This window comes from Hyla sarda, chromosome 6, assembly GCF_029499605.1.
Source record: "Hyla sarda isolate aHylSar1 chromosome 6, aHylSar1.hap1, whole genome shotgun sequence".
Taxonomy (NCBI): domain Eukaryota; kingdom Metazoa; phylum Chordata; class Amphibia; order Anura; family Hylidae; genus Hyla; species Hyla sarda.
Genome location: NC_079194.1, coordinates 162,449,534 through 162,469,413, shown reverse-complemented (window position 1 = coordinate 162,469,413; position 19,880 = coordinate 162,449,534).

Sequence of the window (19,880 nt, the reverse complement as noted above, 5' to 3'; positions counted from 1 at the left end):
GCGCGCGCCGGGTCTCTGCGATTTAAAGGGCCAGTGCACCAATGTTGGTGCCTGGCCCAATCTTCCCAATTAGCTTAATTGGCTCCCACCTGTTCCCTGGCTATATCTGGTCTCCTCCCTTGCACTCCCTTGCCGGATCTTGTTGCACTTGTGCCTAGTGAAAGCGTTCCCTTGTTTGTTCCTAGCCCGTGTTCCAGACCTCCTGCCGTTGCCCCTGACTACGATCCTTGCCGCCTGCCCCCGACCTTCTGCTACGTCCGACCTTGCTTCTGCCTACTCCCTTGAACCTCGCCTATCTTCAGCAGTCAGAGAGGTGAGCCGTTGCTAGTGGATACGACCTGGTCACTACCGCCGCAGCAAGGCCATCCCGCTTTGCGGCGGGCTCTGGTGAAAACCTGTAGTGGCTTAGAACCGGTCCACTAGCGCGGTCCTCGCCATCCCTCTCTGGCACAGAGGATCCACTACCTGCCAGCCGGCATCGTGACAGTAGATCCGGCCATGGATCCCGCTGAGGTTCCCCTGCCAGTTGCCTCTGATATCACCACGGTGGTCGCCCAGCAAGCCCGACAGATCGCCCATCTAATCCACCAGCTGTCGGAAGTGTCCACCATTGTGCACCAACTTCAGTCGCAACTTCATCAGCAATCTTCTCCTCCGCCAGCTCCTGCACCTCCTCCGCAGCGAGTGGCCACTCCTAGCCTCCGCCTGTCCTTGCCGGACAAATTTAATGGGGACTCTAAGTATTGCCGTGGCTTTCTTTCGCAATGTTCCCAGCACTTGGAGATGATGTCGGACCAGTTTCCTACTGAAAGGTCTAAGGTGGCTTTCGTAGTCTGCCTTCTGTCTGGAAAAGCCCTGTCATGGGCCGCACCGCTCTGGGACCGCAATGACCCCGTCACTGCCTCTGTACACTCCTTCTTCTCGGAAATTCGAAGTGTCTTTGAGGAACCTGCCCGAGCTTCTTCAGCCGAGATTGCCCTGCTGAACCTGGCCCAGGGTGTTTCTTCCGTTGGCGAGTACGCCATTCAGTTCCGTGCTCTTGCTTACGAGTTGTCCTGGAATAGTGAGGTTCTCTGCGCGACCTTTAAAAAAGGCCTATCCAGCAACATTAAAGATGTTCTGGCCGCACGAGAGACTCCTGCTGACCTACATGAACTCATTCATCTTGCCACTCGCATTGACATGCGTTCTTCCGGATGGCGTCTGGAGCTCCGCCTGGATATGGACTTTGTTCGCACGAAGCGTTTTTTCTCCCCGGCTCCTCTCTCCTCTGGTCCTCTGCAATCCGTTCCTGTGCTTCCCGCCGCGGAGGCTATGCAAGTTGACCGGTCTCGCTTGACACCTCAAGAGAGGACACGACGCCGCATGGAGAATCTTTGCCTGTACTATGCCGGTACCGAACACTTCCTGAAGGATTGTCCTATCCGTCCTCCCCGCCTGGAAAGACGTACGCTGACTCCGCACAAAGGTGACACAGTTCTTGATGTCAACTCTGCTTCTCCACGCCTTACTGTGCCTGTGCGGATATCTGCCTCTACCTTCTCCTTCTCTACTATGGTCTTCTTGGATTCCGGATCTGCAGGAAAATTTTTTTTGGCCTCTCTTATCAACAGGTTCTACGTTCCTGTGACCAGTCTCGCCAGACCCCTCTACATCTATTGTTTTTACAATAAAAGATTGGACTGTCTCGTGCGTTTCCACACAGAACCCCTCCTAATGTGCATCGGACCTCATCACGGAAAAATTGAGTTTTTTTTTCCTCCGGTTCTTTGGCCCCAAGAAGAGGGGGAGACCCAAGGGGGGGGGGTACTGTTACGCCGAGCGCTCCGGGTCCCCGTTCCTCCCCGGAGCGCTCGCCTCATCCTTGTTGCTGCAGCGCCCCGGTCAGATCCACTGACCGGGTGCGCTGCGGTACCGCCTCCAGCCGGGATGCGATTCGCGATGCGGGTGGCGCCCGCTCGCGATGCGCACCCCGGTCCCCGTACCTGACTCGCTCTCCGTCGGTCCTGTCCCGGCGCGCGCGGCTCCGCTCCCTAGGGCGCGCGCGCGCCGGGTCTCTGCGATTTAAAGGGCCAGTGCACCAATGTTGGTGCCTGGCCCAATCTTCCCAATTAGCTTAATTGGCTCCCACCTGTTCCCTGGCTATATCTGGTCTCCTCCCTTGCACTCCCTTGCCGGATCTTGTTGCACTTGTGCCTAGTGAAAGCGTTCCCTTGTTTGTTCCTAGCCCGTGTTCCAGACCTCCTGCCGTTGCCCCTGACTACGATCCTTGCCGCCTGCCCCCGACCTTCTGCTACGTCCGACCTTGCTTCTGCCTACTCCCTTGTACCTCGCCTATCTTCAGCAGTCAGAGAGGTGAGCCGTTGCTAGTGGATACGACCTGGTCACTACCGCCGCAGCAAGGCCATCCCGCTTTGCGGCGGGCTCTGGTGAAAACCTGTAGTGGCTTAGAACCGGTCCACTAGCGCGGTCCTCGCCATCCCTCTCTGGCACAGAGGATCCACTACCTGCCAGCCGGCATCGTGACAGTTTCACACCAGCGGAGACATTTTTTTTGGTGGAAGACCAGGTTGAAATAGAATGCAAGTGAATTCTGTGGCAAAAACAAGGAACGGTTCTGCAAGAAATAATAAACGAAACACAGATAAACACAAACAAATATCCAACACAACAGCATTTAATATACTCATTTAGGGCAAATGTATTCCCACTTAGTTGCACTTTTTGGCAAATTGATAGAATTAACTACAGAATATATGTCTGCATTACAGGTAATTAAAGTCAAACAAGTTTTTTTTATTTAGTTTAACATTATTTAAGCATATTAGCCATAATATTTATGCTTGGGAAAAAACACTCCCTCTGGCAGTCGGGTTTTCTAAAATCACTCTTCTATTTTTCGGGTTTCGGACAATAAATCGTGGGTTTCCTGGAAAATGTCAGGGTACGCCCCTTTTTTGAGAAACCACACCCCTTTGTAGTAAAACACTCTGCTTTTTTTAGGTGCACGATTGTCGTACAGACGTGCGCCTAAAATTTTGTCCAATAACCCGATAAATGTGTTGGTTTCAGCTTAGTAAATAAGGGCCAGTATGTTTGTATACCTAAGCTTATGGTCCCTATAGAATACTGCATAGGTGAATGCTTGCATAATGTGATAAGCTATTGTAAATGCCCATATACAATCATATTAATATCATTGCTAAAATAATCTTACTCATGACAGCATGTAAGACTGCGCTCCTCCAACCCCTCAGTTGCTTAGGATGGAAAGAAAGCATACACACTACTTTTTTTTTTAAAGCATTTTACTGTCTCAATCCAGTACTAAATTCACATCTACAGTAATCCTTACTGCTATATAATGACTTCCATGCTGCTGTGTCTGTGCGTATCTGCACATAATTTTCCAGATATTGTGTAGTTTTTGTGTGTATAAGAAACAGAGAGAGAGGGAGAAAAAGAGGGCCAGGTCTCCTTTACTTTTTGTGTTGCCTATGGGAGACATCATAGCAGCTGGTCTGCTCTTTCTGTTTCAACCTCCACCGCTCCCTTTTCCATAGACTTCTATAGGCAGCTGTAACCTAATCTCCTCTCTACCATTCAGATTTTATCAGTGAATTTTGAGCCTGGTTAGTGATGAAAGAAGAATTTTCCTGTAATAAGAAATATTACAGATTCTTATCTTCACTTGCTATTCACGTCCTGTTGATTTATGGAAAGGTGTGGACTATGTCCACTGATAACCATATCTGCTATTTTTGCTGTGCTGCTATTTTTATTCTTTTTTTTTATAGAAACATCTATTTAAATCTGTTATTTGGAGATAACAATATATCAATGAGTCACAGAGTGATACTGGGACTACAGCCAGTTACAATTGTCAAAGTCTTGTGTTTATGCTGCTCTTCTGCTGTCATTTTCAAGGAAACAATGGGTCATTTTACTTATAACTGTCCACTCAGAGGATCAAGTAGCATCAGAAAGTACTTCTGTCATCCTCGCTGAGCTAATCAGAACATAAAGATTTTCCTGATAGAAAAGTTATAGAAGGTTGTTATTTTAACATCAATCCATGAAAGAATAATTTGTAAATGAAAAAAACTCAGTAAAATACAAAAGTCATAGGGTGTCAGGTGGGATACCTCTTTAACCCCTTAAGGACACAGGGTTTTTCAGTTTTTGCTTTTTCGTTTTTTCCTCATCACATTCTAAAAACCATAACACTTTCAATTTTGCACCTACAGACCCATATGAGGGCTTATTGTTTGTGTCACCAATTGACCTTTATAATGCCATCAATAATTTTATCACAACATTTATGGAGAAACCAGAAAAAAAATATTTGTGGGGCAAAATTGAAAAAAAATATGCCATTTAGAAATTTTGGGGGCTTCCGATTCTATGCAGTGCACTTTTTTTGGTAAAAATGACACCATATCTTTATTCTATAGGTCCATACAGTTACAAGGATACCTAATTTATATAGGTTTTATTTTATTTTACTACTTTAATAAAATTATAACTACATGCACTAAAATTAGTAGTAAAATTGTCATCTTCTGACCCCTATAACTTTTTTATTTTTCCGTATATGGGGTATATGAGGGCTCATTTTTTGTGCCATGATCTGAAGAATTTATCGGTACCATTTTCATTTTGATGGGACTTTTTGATCACCTTTTTTTGGGTATACAAAGGGACCAAAAATTCACAATTTTGTATTTTGGAATTTTTTTACATGAATGCCATTAACCGTGTGGTTTAATTAACATTATATTTTCATAGTTCGGACATTTACACATGCGGCGATACCACGTGTTTATTTTTATTTACATTTTTTTTAATGGGAAAAGGGGGGTGATTCAAACTTTTATTAGGGAAGGGGGTAAATCACATTTATTAACTAATTTATTTACACTTTTTTTTTTTTGCAATGTTATAGCCCCCATAGGGGACTATAACTTGCAATACCTTGATTGCAGACACTGATCATTGCAAAGCCATAGCATTGATCAGTGTTTTCTGTGCTCTGCTGCTCCAGCCTAAGAAACCTCCCGCTGTTCTCTCAAGCTGTTCGGGATCCTGCGGTGGTCCCAAACAGCCCACTGAGCTAACTGGCAACGATTTTCTCCTGTTTTAGATGCCATGGTCAACTTTGATCACGGCGTCTAAAGGGTTCATACCGGACATCAGCCCGATGTCCTGTATTAGCCATGGGTCCTGGCTGCTGATAGCAACCGGGACCTGCTGGATATGAAGCACGCCCAGCTCCTGAGCGTGCTTCACATAACGGGAGCTGGCCACGAGAGTAAGTTTACGCTTGTGGTTGTTAAGGGGTTAAAGTTCTCACATACATATAAAATTTAGGCTAAACACAGACATGAATAATATCCATTCCTTCCTAGGAGAACATTAACATTTGCATTTCCTGTATAAGTGTAGAGGGTTGTAATGAAAGATGAAATAGAAGATGTTCCGTGGTTGATTTTTATTTTTTAATAAGCAGATATATTTAGGGTGTTTTATTTCTTCCCCATGCTCCACTGAGTTCAATAAACTTTTCTGCACCTGTGTGCTTGCTGTATACCTCTGATACATACAGTGGGGAAATCAGTACAAAGTATCGCAATGCTCTCTGACTATGTTATTTCCGCATCTTTAAAAGCTCCCTTGTCTTATTTCAGCATCTAATAGATGGAAAATAGTGCACTCATGTATAAACGCTGGCCGTGCTATTCATGAGGATGCATTTGTATATAGCAATATATAGCTCCTAAAGGGAACCTGTATCACTTTCATGCTGCCTGAGCTACAAGTCACTGGATTGGTTCCCAGTTGCTTCTCCCTGTCCTGTCAGCCTTGATTGATAGATGCTTCCCAATACCAAAATAGGATAATATCTATTATTCAATACTGGTGGGATGGGAGAAGGGATAACCCTAATGACTTGTGGTTTAGGCAGCATGAAAGTGATACATATATGAGCTCTCAAGGTCTAGTATGAGGCAGAAACCTGGTCAACACTGCTCTAGCCCTGCATAATACTGTAGAGACATCATGACATCTGACATGGTCACATTAAGGGAGCCCTGATTTTTTCTTCCCTGTTATCATTAACATTAGTTGGTTGGCTGGTTTATTGATTGTTTGGGTCTCATTCCCCGTCAGCTGTTGGTTACCAGTCTTAAACTCTTACTGCACAGAACATTTCATACGGCACCATTATTGGTAGGCATTGCAGGAAGATCTTTGTATCTTCTCATTAACCCCTTGGGGACTGAGCCCATTTTGACCCTAAGGACCAGAGCATTTTTTGCACATCTGACCACTGCCACTTTAAGCTTCAATAACTCTGGGATGCTTGTACTTATGACTTTGATTCCGAGGTAGTTTGTTCATGACATATTCTACTTTAGTGGTAAATTTCCATCTATACTTGCATCATTTCTTGGGAAGAAATTCCAAAATTTCATGGAAAATTTGAAAATTTTGCATTTTTATAACTTTGATGCTCTCTGCTTGTAAGGAAAATAGACATACCAAATAAATTATATATTGATTCACATATACAATATGTCTACTTTATGTTGACATCATAAAGCTGACATGTTTTTACATTTTGAAGACATCAGAGGGCTTCAAAGTTCAGCAGCAATTTTCCAATTTTTCAAGTAAATTTTAAAATCTGAATTTTTCAGGGACCAATTCAGTTTTGAAGTGAATTTGAGGGTCTTTATGTTAGAAATACCCCATAATAGACCCCATTATGAAAACTGCCCCCCTTAACGTATTCAAAATGACATTCAGAAAGTTTGTTAACCCTTTAGGTGTTTCACAGGAATAGCAGCAATGTGAAGGAGAAAATTTTAATTTTAATTTTTTACACTAACATGTTCTTGTAGAACCCTATTTTTTATTTTTACAAGGGTTAAAAGGAGAAAAAGCCCCCCAAAATGTATAACCCAATTTCTCTTGAGTAAGGAAATACCTCATATGGGGATGTAAAGTGCTCTGTGGGTGCATTAGAGGGCTCAAAAGGGAAGGAGTGACATTCGGCTTTTGGAAAGCGAATTTTGCTGAAATGGATTTTGGGGGGCATGTCACATTTAGGAAGCCCCCATGGTGCCAGAACAGTGAAAAACACCCCACATGGCACACTATTTGGGAAACTACACCCCTGAAGGAATGTAACAAGGGGTGCAGTGAGCATTTACATCCCACTGGCGTTTGACAGATCTTTGTAACAGTGGGCTGTGCAAATGAAAAATTACATTTTTCATTTTCACGGACCACTGTTCCAAAAATCTGTCAGTTACCTGTGGGGTGTTAAGGCTCACTGTACCCCTTATTACGTTCCGTGAGGGGTGTATTTTCCAAAATGGGGTCACATGTGGGTATTTTTTTTTTTTTTGCGTTCATGTCAGAACCGCTGTAACCAGCAGCCACCCATGTGCAAATCACCAGTTTAAGCCTCAAATGAACATTGTGCGCTTTCACTCCTGAGCCTTGTTTTGTGCCCGCAGAGCATTTTACGTCCACATATGGGGTATTTCTGTACTTGGGAGAAATTGTCTTACAAATTTTGGGTGTCATTTTTTTCCTTTTACCTCTTATGAAAAGGAAAAGTATGGAGCAATCCCTGCATGTTAGTGTAAAAAAAAAAAAAAAATTACACTAACATGCTGGTGTAGACCCCAACTTTACCTTTTCATAAGGGGTAAAAGGAGAAAAAGCCCCCCAAAATTTTGTAATGCAATTTCTCCCAAGTATCGATATACCCCATATGTGGCCCTAAACTGTTGCCTTGAAATATGACAGGGCTCCGAAGTGAGAGAGCGCCATGAGCATTTGAGGCTTAAATTTGGGATTTTCATAGGTGTGTACCCAGATGCAAGCATTAGACTTGCCTCCTCCACCAAAAATACCGTACGTCAGTTTTCCCCAAACAGGGTGCCTCCAGCTGTTGCAAAACTCCCAACATGCCTGGACAGTCAATGGCTGTCCGGCAATACTGGAAGTTGTTATTTTGCAACAGCTGGAGGCTCCATTTTGGAAAAACTGATGTACAAGACGTTTTAAATTTTTATTAGGGTGGGGGGTGGGGGGCGACAGTGTAAAGGTGTAGTGTATATGTAGTGTTTTATTCTTTATTTAGGGTAGCGTTTTTAGGGTACATTCACACGGGTGGGGATTTACAGTGAGTTTACCGATGCAGCGGAAAATTTGCCGCATCTCAAACTTGAAGCGGGAAACTTGCTGTAAACCCCCGCCCATGTAAATGTACCCTGTACATTCACTTGGGGGGGGTGGCAAAACTCCAACTCCCAGCATGCACTGACAGACCGTGCATGCTGGGAGTTGTAGTTATGCAACAGCTGAAGGCACACTGGTTGGGATTGGGAAACAATGAGTTAGGTAACAGTCTACCGCAGTGGTTCAGCACCACTGTCTGTTTCCTAACCCAGTGTTTACCAACCCATGTGCCTCCAGCTGTTGCAAAACTACAACTCCCAGCATGAATGGTCTGTCAGTGCATGCTGGGAGTTATAGTTTTGCAACAGCAGGAGGCACACGGGTTGTTAAACACTGAGTTAGGAAACAAACAATGTTTCCCAAAAAGTGTGCCTCCAGTTGTTGCCATACTACAACTCCCAGCATGCCCAGACAGTCAAGGGAGTAGTTATGCAACAACTGGGGGAGAGCAATTTGGAGACCACTGTGTAGTGGTCTCCAAACTGTAGCCCTCCAGATGTTGCAAAACTTCAACTCCAAGCATGTCCAGACTGCCCAGGCATGCTGGGAATTGTAGTTTGGCAACATCTGAAGGGCCAGATGTGGCCAAACTACAACTCCCAGTATGCCTACACAGTCTCGGCATGCTTTGAATTGACATCTGGAGCGCTACAGTTTGAACACCACTGTATAGTGGTCTCCAAACAGTGCCCTTCCAGATGTTGCAAAACTACAACTCCCAGCATGCTGAGACTGTCCAGGCATGCTAGGAGTTCCAGTTCTGCAACATCTGAAGGGCCAGATGTTACATAACTACATCTCCCAGCATGCCTGGACTGTTTGGGCATGCTGAGAGTTGTAGTTTTGCAACATCTGGAAGGAGAGTGGTATCCAAACTGTGGCCCTCCAGATGTTGCAAAACTACAACTCCCAGCATGCCCAGACAGCCAAAGATACAGCAGTGAAGATCACTTTACGGCAATCTTCACAGCTGCATCTGATACTGACACCGCCGCTACTTGCCTGCCGCCTCCTGTCAGCCACCGGTCCAGGTCCCTGGTCCCCGTACCATGAGGTAACTGCCACAGGTCCCTGCCGCACCATCGATGCCATCTTTTCCCCGCCCTGGATGGCCAGGGTGGGCCAAGCGGGGGAAATTAACTTTCACCCCCGCCCCTGCCCTGTGATTCGCCGGTCAATCCTGATCAACCCTTTGCAGGGACATGAAGAAGGTGGCACCCCTGCCCCCTCGCTCCTATCCTTCAGGATGATTGGGACTGTCTCTGACAGCTCCAGACATCCCTATTTTCCAGGCTATCGGGTTATCAGAGACCCGATCAGCCCAGAATCGCCGCATATCGCCATATCGCCTACATGGGGGGGGGGTCTCAGGACCCCCCATGCATTTGCACGGGATGCCTGCTGAATTATTTCAGCAGGCATTCCGGTACGATCCCATCCCCGGCTAGCGGCGGGGATCTAAATTAATACGGGCATACAGGTATGCACTTGGTCCTGTACCAGGGCTCAAGGACGTACCCATACGCCCGTGGTCCACAACAGGTCAATCCCCCTAGCTGTGCCATTGGTTTGGACATAGCTGCCAACAGCACATGCTCCTAACACCAGCCAGTCTTGACTTTTTCTGTTACTGTCCTGTTTGTTTAAGCCAGGGCTTTCCACCATTTGGAAGTCAATAGGCGAGAAACATCCACTTTACTGTACCCATAATATTCTTTTATTTGCTAGTATTTGCTAGTTGAATCCACGTCTAAATATCTAAAAAGTGGGAATTGGTTTTAATCATATTCTTTATGTTTAGAGGACTGAGATCAGACACAAAATTATCAAAGAGCATGTCAAAAAGAAAACTTATTTACTTTTGTTACTTTTTAAATACACTGTGGGCCCTGGGAACAAATGTAAACTTTTAACTCATTGTGTCACCCGGAGACAAAGCCCATCTGCAATATATTGTTGTCCACATTCTGCTAAAGAGGTTAGGAAAGACAAAAGTCATATTTCCTATTTTCAAACCTCAAAAGTCTCTGCATACAAATAAAAAATATAAGGAGTCATTGAAGATCAGGAGTGCGGTCAGCAATGAGCAAAAATCAATCATCAGATGCAAGTCTGAGTCTTTCTTCTGTCATAATGATTAACCCTCCAGCGTTCCGCAATAAGATAAAAGCTCATATCACACAGTTGCAACTTGTGATGAGAGTTTTGACCTTTACACTTCACAACTAAAAATATAGAGTAAAAATCCTTTATGGTGCAAAGAAAAGTCATCTTTGGTATCTGTCAAGGTTTTGAAGATACTCTTATTTTTTTGTATTCTGTGTACAATTCAAACAAGAAAAAGCAAGGCTTTTCATAAAATAAGAGACTTCCACAGCTTCCTACTCTTTTTATATGCCAAATCCATTGAAAACTAGTAGGCCTGGATAACACAATTGTTGCCTGAGAAAACTGCAGGAAGCCTCGGACTGGAGCTCCTTAAATTCACTAGAGGAAACAATTATATTTTAAAGTGTACCCGTCAGATCCAACAACATTTTTTTTTTTTATATATATATCACTCAGTACCAAATCCTTACCATGCACATCTAATTTTTATGTGTCTAGCAACTTTATTTATTTATTAAACTTTTAATTTAGCTCTCTAGTCTGAATTCCTCCCAAAGGGAGGGGGTGTGGCCTCACTGTGCAGGTCTCCGCCCCCTCCCTCGGTATGCTGTCTGCTCACATCTCCCCCAGCATTAGCAAAACTACAACTCCCAGCTTGTCCTCACTGACAGTAGCGGGACACAAGCTGACAGTGGGAGGATTTTTCCTCCAGCTATGAGCCCTGCGCTCACAGCTGTCAATCAAGGAAGTGTGTCCATGACAAAGATGATGATGCATGGACACAGCAGGACTAGTATGTGTCCAAGCAGGCAGGGGGGGGGGCAGTTGTTTGACTGGCTTTTTCAGTACAAAATACTGAACATTTTCTTATGAAAGCAATTACAAAACATATTGGTTTTGCATGCTTTACAACATATCAAAAGTTTTTGTATCTGACAGTGCCCATTTAAGGTTTTAAGGATCTATCATCCATCTGTATAAAACCTGTGCATGTTGACTTTAATAACATGCTAAATTGTGTTGTTATCCATATGAACAAAGGTACAAAGGTCAACACTGATATAACTTGACTCGTATTGAAAGCTGGATTGACATATGCTGGATCTCTGGGGCCCACTGTTTTGTCGGAATCTGGGCCCATTAGAAGATCCTTTGGAACCCTAGGGGTTGATTTAACTTTACAACTAAAGGGCTTCAACAGTTCTTTCAAGACATTGTTATTGCCAATGTTTCCTATACTTCTAGGGAAACCACATCACTGATCTTATCTGCTTTACAAGAAGAAAGGGATGGAATTTGTGGTGATTCCTGTCCAACCTGTCCATGTAACTGTGCAGAATTCCAGTTTAAAAAAACCTCCACCCAAATCATATAGCTATATAATGCAGATAATGATAAGCTTTAACCAACAATAAATAAAACATGGAATAGGGGCATTCTGTTTTCCTATTGAGCCTCCTTGTTATTGGTTATACATAGAAGTCTCAATTTCCCTGGTGGGCCCAGAGGTGCAATTATTAAAATCTAATTCCTGTGTATAACAACACTGAATGCTATTTAACACTCCGATGTAAAGTGCTAGGATAAAACACTGATTATCTGTAATATGTTTTAACAATTCTTTTGACACTTTTTCAGTCATTCACTGTTTACCATCTCAGTTTTCACATCACCTCTCAGCTGAAATACATTAGGATAGATGAGTCCAGTCTTTATGATTCCTGCTCTGAACAGCAACATAGGACCGAAGGGAACAAAGTGCACCTCTACTATTTTTGCAAATATTTTATTATATCATTTCATGTGACAACACAGGAAATGACACTGCTACAATGTACAAATGCTACAAATGACACTCTGCTACATAGACTGTATAACAGTGTTTAATTTTGTTACCCCCTCTAAATAACTCTACACAGAGACATTAATGTCTAAACCTTGGCAACAAAAGTGGGTACACCCCTAAGTGACAATGTTCAAATTGGGCCAAGTTAGCCCTTTTCCTCCCAGGTGTCATGTGACTCATTAGTGTTACAAGGTCTCACGTGTAAATGGGGAGCAGGTGAATAAAATTTGGTGTTATTGCTCCCACATTCTCTAATAATGGCCACCGGAGGTTCAGCATGGCACCTTGTGACAAAGAACTCTCTGAGAATCTGAAAAAAATGTTGATCTACATAAAGATGACCTAGGCTATAAGAAGATTGCAAAGATCCCTAAACTGAGCTACAACATGGTGGGCAAGATCATACAGCAATTTCACAGGGCAGGTTACACACAGAACAGGCCTAGCCATGGTCTACCAAAGAAGTCGAGTGTTTGTACCCAGCATCATATCCAGAGATTGTCTTTGTGTGTGGTGGCAATTAGGTGTTTCTTGCTTACTGTCAAGCATGGAAATGGGAGTGTCATGGTCTGGAGCTGCATGAGTGCTGCTAAGAAGCTACAATTCATTGGGTGAACTGTGACATACTGAGGCAGAGCATGATCCCCTCACTTTGGAGACTGGGTTGTAAAAGCAATATTTCAAAAGGATAATGACCTCAAACACACCTTCAAGACCACCACTGTCTTGCTAAAGAATCTGAGAATAAAGGTGATGAACTGGCCAAGCACGTCTCCAGACTTAAACCCTATTGAGCATCAGTGGTACATTCTCAAAAGGAAGGTGGGGGAGCGCAACGTCCACCAGCTATGTGATGTCATCATGGAGGTGTAAAAGAGAACTCTAGTGGCAACCTGTGAAAACCTGGTGAACTCCATGTCCAAGAGGCTTAAGGCAGTGCAAAAAAATAACAGTGAAAAAAATATTGACACTTTGGGCCCAATTTGGACATTTACACTCAGGGGTGTTCTCCCCTTTGTTGCCAAGGTTTAGCAGAGTGTCATTTCTTAAGTACTGTTGCTGTGTCCCAGTACAGGACCTTGTCCTGTCCCTTGTCTAAAGTCCCCTCAGCTAGAGTCCCTCCATTCATATAGGGCTCTCCTGCAGGGCTTACCCTTGGTCGCCTCATGTAAAGTGAGTTTATATTTATTTAATGTATAGAAAGTATATGTACAGGACTTTAGTGGTCACACGATGAACGGTTGTGATGTATAAAATGTTCAAGAACCTTAGAGGTCATGTGATGTACCCAGAGTTCACTGGGTTCATAACTTAAAGGTTTGCTGACCAATGAGCTTAGTCCAGCCCCTTATTATATAAAGGGCTGTAGTCAATCAATTTACTTTCTTCCTGCCGGACTATCAAGAAGCACAAGCATCTCATCAGCATCAACTCAATAAATCTAGGCCCAAAGCCTAAGAACCTGCATCCACTAAACGTGAGTTACTCAAAGCTCCATCTATCAAGTCCTGTGTGACTACTACCAGCTCAAATCTTCTAAATTAGTAGCACAGTGGTGTGCATAAAAGCTCATTGCTTCCAAGTCCCAGCAAACCTGTGAGGAACCTGTATCCCAGTTCACTCTTGAAAAGACTGTTATGTTAAAGACTGTTTCATAAATTCCACAAGTAAAGTTTCTTCAGTTTACTCCTGAAATCTTCTGTGGACATTCCGTTATTTTTCCCTGCCGTTTGTGGGACGGTTGGCGGTAGGAACATTACTATTGAGGAAACTTCACCCTGGCGTCACAACATTCAAGGGTTAATACCACCAGACCCTACACTACCACTGACACCCCAGTCACCGTTACTCTCCCGGCACCACACTGTCACATGAAAAGATATAATAAAATATTTACAAAAATATGAGTGGTATACTCAATCATGTATGAAACTGTAATATACATAAAAGGGAGGATTTAGTAAGCGGCTTATGCCTGCATAGAAAAGTTGCACATTTTTGCCCAAGCCTTCAGTTTGTGAAAAAACATGCACCTTCTTGAACTTTTAGACTAGTCTTGGCTGTTTTTAATGTATTTAAAATGTGTGTGTGTGTGGGGGGGGGGGTTGTGTAAAAGTGGGCATGAACTAACCTCCTGCCTTATCTATTACTATAGAAGATAGCTAGAATGTATTGTAGCTGAAATCTACACCAGCTTCAAGCTGGACTGGATAATAAAGAATCTGTAACCACTTAATGATGTGGCCAAATACTTCGACCACTGGAATTTTACTAAAGACTGGCATGTAAAACTCTTAGTAAATCCCCTCCATCCTTACTTGCTCAGCCTCCCTTGTGTGCTTAACCCCCCCAGCCCTTACTTGCTAAGCCCCCTTATTTGATCAGCCCCCCTTAATTGCTCAGCCTCCCCTGTTTGCTCAGTCCCCCCTTACTTCCTCTGCTTTCTAGCTCTGCTCTCTGCTCCCTCTTCTTTGCTCAGCCCCCTATTAGCTAAGCCTCCTCTTACAGCTCAGCCCCCCTTATTTGCTCAGTCCCCCCTGATTAGCTCAGCCTTCCTTACTTGTTCAGCTCCCCGTTACCTTACTTGCTCATCCCCCTGATTTTCTCAACCTTTCCCCCTTATTTGCTCATCCCCCACTTATTAGCTCAGCCCCCCTTACTTGCTCAGCCCCCCTATTTGCTCATCCCCCTCTTACAGCTTCCCCCTTATTTGCTCTGCCTCCCTTACTTGCTCAGCTCCCCCTTACCTTACTTGCTCAGCCTCCCTCCCTTATTTGGTCAGCCTCCCTTATTTGTTCATCTCCCTTTACTTGCTCAGTTCCCCCTTAACTTATTTGCTCATTCCCTCTTGCTAGCTCAGCCCCCCCCTTAAGCAATTTGCTTAGTTCCCCTTTATTAGCTCAGCCCCCCTTATTTGCTCAGCTTTCCCTTACCATACTTGTCAGCCCCGCTCCCGCACCTTTTCTTCTCTTTCTGCCCGCCGAGTCTGACTGCCAGAAAGTACGGGTTGTGGCCACGTGACCATGGCGCCGCTCAGTCACATCAAAATAATCAGCCGCGAAGGGAAAGGGGAGGAAAAGGAAGCAGTCCTCCCTTGTGGTGCCGGCGCGGCTGCAAATGACGACAGAGTGGCACCGGCTTAGTTTTTAGAATATAACTTAGTTTATTTTAAATTAGGGGGCACAACGGGGGGCATGGCCTGATCTAGAGGGGGCATGGCCCCCTCTGCCCCCCCTCCCCTAGCGACGCCAGTGTCTAATGCTTCCCAGCAACATATATAAAACTAACAGGTCGTTAGTGTACTTTATGATCATGAAGTGCAAGCCCAATAGCCACATCACAGCCACCTATAAGTAGTAGGTCCTTAGCATCCCTAGCATAAAATGACCACCACCGACCCTACCCCAGTACCCACAGGGGGAATGACCCAACTGGCAGAGCAGCCCCAATGCCACCCCACAAACACAGCGCTGGGGCAGCAACGGTTGCCAAAAAGCACCGCACGAGGGGGAACAGATGTAAAAAGCTTACTCACCATGTGCTCCCAGTATGAGACTGGGAGGCTGCCAGGAGGAAAAGGGCCCTAATGTAGCTTCCTGCCAATTTTATAGGCCTGGACTGAGGGGGAGGGGCAGAGTGCAGACCAAGCAAAAACAAAACAAAAAAGAGGGGATAGACAACACAATGTGAATTCAACTTGAGAAAAAACAGACATGGTCGCACGTCCACAACATGCACCTGGATCTATGTTGTGGATGTGCGACCACGTCTGTTTTTTTTTCTCTAGTTGAATTCGCTATTGTTTTTGAAGTCTGGTCTATCTGATAATGTTTTTTTGTATATTTTTCAATTCATATAAGTCTTTGATAAATTAGCCACATCTTTAAAACAGTGCAAGAGCAAAAGTCTGACTTTATTTCTGAAGGCTGACTGCTGCCTTGCTACACTTACTTTCTCTTACTTAGTATAGTTTTATAATATAAGTTGTCCTTTAGAGTGTACCTGTCAGATCCCATGAAAAAGCAAAAAAATATCCTGTCCATGTATATCCTGAATTTTATGCCTCTATCACCTATATTTATTATAAAAATCCCTCTTTTCATTAGCTCACAGTGTTAGAAATCCTCTCAGGGGAAGGGGGCGTGTACTTCCCTTGTGGTGGTGGGAGGTGATAGGTGTGTCAGCTTATGCAGCCTTGTCCATGAGTCATCTCTTGTCCATGACTCATGGACAAGCCTGATGTTTCTGCACCCTTAGTGGTGGCATTTTCAGGAGCCATTTTCTTTATTAAATATTCAAAATGTATTAAACAACCATATTTTTTTTTTATCAACCAGTGCCAGAAAGTTAAACAGATTTATAAATTACTTCTATTAAAAGGATCTTAATCCTTCCAGTACTTATCAGCTGCTGTATAATACAGAGGAAGTTATTTTCTGTCTGTCCACAGTGCTCTCTGCTGACACCTCTGTCCATGTCAGGAACTATGGGGAATTGTTCCTGCCCTGGACAGTTCCTGACTGTCTGGCACCAATTGATTAAAAAAAAAAATGTTTTCCACTGGAGTACCCCTTTAATGTTCATTAGTAACAACATATAAAAAGTTTTTGGGTCTGATAGTTTTAATGTACAATATGTAGTGTATATCCACAATGGGTAAGGTTGTCTACTCATTCTTTATGTACTACTCAAAAAAAAATGTGGGACAAAGATAACAATCTTCAGCAGTCATTCACAGGTAAAGTAAAGAGTTGTGAGTGACTTGAGGAACATGCCTGTAACAACAGACATGATTGGTTAATATGTAATCTCCCGCTATTCACTTTGAACCTCAAGGACCAATCCATGAAGACATAATACACCTTGATAAATAGTAATGCGTATTATCACATTCGGATAAGACACATAAAGTATGCCGTTTGATTTACTGTAAGTGATACTAAGTCATACTAAATGGGGTAGTGTCATTAATTAACACTTAGGCTTCAGAAATATCTCTTAAATTGGTCATGTTTTTAATGTTATTATTCCTCTCCCACAACTAAATGGATCCTGGACATTTTTCTTCCCTGTCTCGTCTTCATTTTATGCATCCTACTTGAATTACAGAATATGTTTCCTCCCAAGACTCTAAAGCAGATACTTATAAAAATTAAAATCAAATTAATTTGTCTACATTAATCTCAGTAATGACTGTCTAGAAGGCACTGAGCCGCACATTCAGAATGCACTTTACATATTATTAAGGACAGGAAACATTCCGCTCACCCTTCGCCCAAGACAAATGTTTCTCTGGGAAGTAAACTACTGGCTGACAAAATAGATTCTCATTAGCATAAACATGTCAGATAAATCTTTACTTCTATTTTTAGATGTTGGATTTGTCAGGTTTAGGACACATACTTGGTTGGATGTACAAATCCGTTAATGAATTATCATTAAACTCTACTGAAAAGTGACTGTATAGAGTATACACACATACCAAGTGCAAGTGTTCTTATTGCCTCTTCACTTGGAAGTTCTTGTCATTGATATCTTTCTGTGGACCATGGTAGGACAAGCCAGATTGGCGCAAATGTTTTTTGTGCCCATTTTGTAAAGCAATATATAACAGGAACACAAATTTAGAAAAAAAGCAAGAGTCTGGCACCACTAGTTCACCATCAGAGAGTATCATCCCATATAGATCAAGCCAATCACATGTGTAATTGCCCGGTACACACAATTAAAGCTTCGGTGGTGCTCTTATTCAAAGAAGACAAGGGATGTAAGTACTGATTGCACATAGAAGAATAAGGCTAACAGCATGTTTCATACACAGCAGTGCTTCCTCTGGCCCATACGGGCCAGAGGAAGCGCCGCTGTGCGTGAAACATGTTGCTGCTCCTTTGAACGCCCCCTGCTTCGCCTGTATCACATCCAGCTCCCTGTGTTTCTGTCTTGTCGAATTGAAGATTTTTGTACTATGAATAAAACCTAAAGCATTCTGCCAAGTCAGCGTTGAGTGCGTTATCCTTATTCTTCTATGTGCAATCCATATATAACAAAATGAGACCTATGATTGAAGATGTAATCAATGTCAATAAAAAAAAACACTTTATTAAAAAATAACACACATAATTAAATAAGGTGGTTTGTTTCCGATGTGTTAATATGTATTACATTATTAGCAACAATGGCCGCAGCTGCTAGCCAAAAAGGAGTAAACAAGACCGGACATCACTGCAGATTCTGTCCAACACGGAAAGCTAAGGTAACACACACCAACTCCTTTAAAACGCTCTATACAGCACACTTCAACATGCTTCACCACAGCTGTGGCTTTGTCAAGAGGTAGCGGGTATTTTAATATTAGTTAATGGTTAGTTAAGGGTATTTAGTGACCACATTGGTGTTTTTTGTGATTGACATGTTGTAAAACAGTTTCTTGCCCAATGGTATTCCAAATCTTTTGTTTTTCTCTGAAAAACAGACTGTGGTGCCTCAAATTGCAAGATTTTTTTTTCTCCCAGTGAGAATTTCTCATAGCGATTTTTCTATTGAAAAATAGACTATGGTGGACAAAACCTGTTGTTGTTTTGTTTTCTTTCTATAATGAAATCTAGCCATGGCTATGTTTCAATGGAAGAATGCCATGGTGGCATGATGTCCCTGTTGGCCAAAACCTATTGGTATCTCCTGCCCAGTGATATCTAATCATAGCACAAAAGTATAACTTTGATAAATAGATTTTATAGAGACAGAATATTGATCCATGGATTTATTCTGCCATATTTGGAGTCGGGAAGGAATGTGTTTCCATAGCATAGGACAATGGGCAAATTGGTATCAGCCTCATAAGAGTTTTTTTTGCCTTTTCCCGGATCAACACAGTAGGGACAAAATAAGGTTATAGGTTGAACTTGATGGACTCCGGTCTTTTTTCAACCTTAAGAACTATGGGGGTTATTTATGAATAATGGTCTTGGCTAGATCATTTTTGTGATTTGTCTAGAATCGTTTTTTTTTTTGGCAGTGCTTCTCCAAATTTATCATATTGTCGCAGTGACCATGATAAATTTCGCGCAGATCTGCACCAAGATCTTTTTTTACTCTGCTTTCAGATCATGTCTATACTGCTTCTAAGGCAGAAAAAAACGCCATAAAAACGCCAGTGCAATATCCTGCGTTTGACTTTTTTGGGGCGTTTTTGCATTTAAGTGAAAATTGCATTTTTTGCCCCTTGGCGTTTTTTTTAAAAAATGTGTTAAGTACAAAAAAAAAAAGATAAAAAGGATGCAGTAGGGATGGGAAAAAATGTATTTAACAAAATTTTAATTTTTTATAACAAAATTTTAATTAGATGTTAATATAAAGTGTGTGTGTTTTCACTTTTTTTTCTTTTTTTTTTTTTACATTTTTAGGTAGTACTACTACTCGCAGCATAGAACACACTGTTTCATGATGGGAGTAGTAGTTCCTGTACTAATTGACAGATCGCCCCGGGTTCCGTTGCGATCCTTCTGTATAATGTATAGATGCGGCTGGCCGCTCTTCTATAGTCCCCTGCACTGACGTATATATACACATATTCATATTTCAAGGAAAATAAAATATACCAGTCCTCAGTGCACTAACTCATCAAAGAGTTATATGGTATCAGTCTGGGAAATGCCAAGAAAAGAATTCA